The sequence below is a fragment of the Physcomitrium patens genome, chromosome 6 (assembly GCF_059467195.1).
Source record: "Physcomitrium patens ecotype Gransden chromosome 6, ASM5946719v1, whole genome shotgun sequence".
Lineage (NCBI taxonomy): Eukaryota > Viridiplantae > Streptophyta > Bryopsida > Funariales > Funariaceae > Physcomitrium > Physcomitrium patens.
The window spans coordinates 900,001-902,500 of record NC_143415.1 but is presented as its reverse complement, the minus strand read 5'-3'; positions in this window follow the sequence as shown (position 1 = coordinate 902,500).

Here is a 2,500-nt window from a genome sequence, read left to right as displayed (position 1 = left end):
GTTAAAAAAAATAAAAATAAAAGCTGAAAGGGTGGAGAATATAATATTTACATGTTAGAGGTTAATTTATCAAGGATTTTGATCTATTTGGTGCTGATGTGGCACAGTGTAGTGTTAAAAAAATAAAAGTAAATGAAGGATGCATATTTGCAAACAAGTATTGTCACAATACAAAATGTTGGGTTTTGAAATTACAATGCTAGTTTATATGTTATGAGATTAAAATTTCAGAGTCTAGGTTGTATGATTAAAAGAACAAAGTATGAGTTGAGGGGTTAGGGGTTAGGGGTTAGGGTTTAGGGTTTAGGGTTTTAGGGTTTGCATGGGGTATATAAACCTAGATTCTAGGATTCACATAGATTATATAAAGGGTTTAGAAAGTTGGGCTTGGAGTATGTAAAGAGAAGATAGATTTAAGAATTCACACAAACAAAAATAAATTGGATGTGGAGTGTGAAGGATGAAGAATTGAAGACATTAAGTTTCAGTGGTGATGGATTAGTTAGTGGGCAATGATTACCTGTACGATGCATTAGTTAGCAAGTCATTAACATATTTGTACAACCAATTGATTGCACACACACAAATTTATCTCCAAAGTGACATGTAAACGATTTAGTGGATTTTTGACATGACATGGACTACCACGTGGCAGCCACATCAGCAAGGTAACACGTGGCACTTGAAAAAATCAATTTAGTATTCTTCTGCCTTTTATTTTTCTACCTTATTCCAGTTAATTAAATTACTTTAATATTTTTAATTCACCAATTTATTTTTATTTTTATTTATATTTCTGTCTAGGCGCAAGACTGGGCGGCCAGCAAGGAGTCGAGACAGGGAGTTAATTTTAAAATTGATTTTTAAAAAATGATTTATTTATTTATTTCCACCTATGCGGAAGACTGGGCGGCCAACGAGGAGTCGAGACAGCCAGGAGTCGGGACTTGGGCAAGGGAGCGGGACAAGAGGTCGGGACTCGCGGCGGGACAAGGAAGAGGAGGAGGAAGTCCGGGACTCGCGACGGGACTGGGACTCGCGCCGGGACTAGGGAGTCGCGGCGGGACAAGGAAGAGGAGGAGGAAGTCCGGGACTCGCGACGGGACTGGGACTCGCGCCGGGACTAGGGAGTCGCGGCGGGACAAGGAAGAGGAGGAGGAAGTCCGGGACTCGCGACGGGACTGGGACTCGCGCCGGGACTAGGGAGTCGCGGCGGGACAAGGAAGAGGAGGAGGAAGTCCGGGACTCGCGACGGGACTGGGACTCGCGCCGGGACTAGGGAGTCGCGGCGGGACAAGGAAGAGGAGGAGGAAGTCCGGGACTCGCGACGGGACTGGGACTCGCGCCGGGACTAGGGAGTCGCGGCGGGACAAGGAAGAGGAGGAGGAAGTCCGGGACTCGCGCACGGGACTAGGGAGTCGCGGCGGGACAAGGAAGAGGAGGAGGAAGTCCGGGACTCGCCACGGGACTAGGGAGTCGCGGCGGGACAAGGAAGAGAAGGAGGAAGTCCGGGACTCGCGACGGGACTGGGACTCGCGGCAGGACAAGGAAGAGAAGGAGGAGGTCCGGGACTCGCGCCGGGACTAGGAAGAGGGGAGGAGGTCCGGGACTCGCGACGGGACTAGGAAGTGGGGGAGGAGGTCCGGGACTCGCGCCGGGACTAGGGAAGAGGAGAGGAGGAGGAGGAAGGCCGGGACTGGGACTCGCGGCGGGAGTAGGTAGTGGGGAGGAGGTCCGGGACTCGCAGCGGGACAAGGAGGAAGTCGGGGAGGAGGGCCGGGACCAGGAGTCGCGGCGGGGATAGCAGGCAGGACAGGGAGGGTGGGTGGTCTTCCACAAAAAAAAGTGTGTCTCGGAACTTCCTTAGTGCAGTAGGACGGGGGGGCCTGCCGAATCCCACAGAGAGTACTATGTGGGGAAGGGTTCCTCTGAAGCGTCTCGGGAAAAGTCGTGAGGGGGTGACGGTTGCTCGGTGCCTACGGGTCCCGACTGCTCGCTGCCTTCTTTGAGCCCAGTACCGACGTTCGCAGGGGGATACCTGGATACTACTGGGGTTACCTGGATACTTCTGGCGTGTTACCTTGGATCAGTGAGGAGTGGGGGTTAGTTTCCCGGCGACGCGACCCTCTGAGGAGGTCCCGCGGAGGGTCGCCGAGTATTATATGGTGAGCTGGCTGTCAAGGATTGTGAGTCCCGCTGCCAAAATTTTTTTTGGTGCGCGGGCGACTGGAAAAAGAGGGTTGGTCTTGTGCCGATACGCGTAACGTCGCAGCGAGTCCCAAGAGCTAGTAACCATTTTTGGCGGGGGGCGATGGCCTCGGTATTGTCAAGCCATTCTCTCATTCATTTGGGAGGGTGGGGAGAAGTGTTTGCCGAGGCCGTTCAAGCTCCGCCTGGTCGACCACCACTGTGACCGCCACCGCGCTCGATCTCTATTGCAAGCTCAGGTGAAATTCCTGATAAACTTGGAGGGGTGTGGGACGCGTTCGCAGTGTGGGCC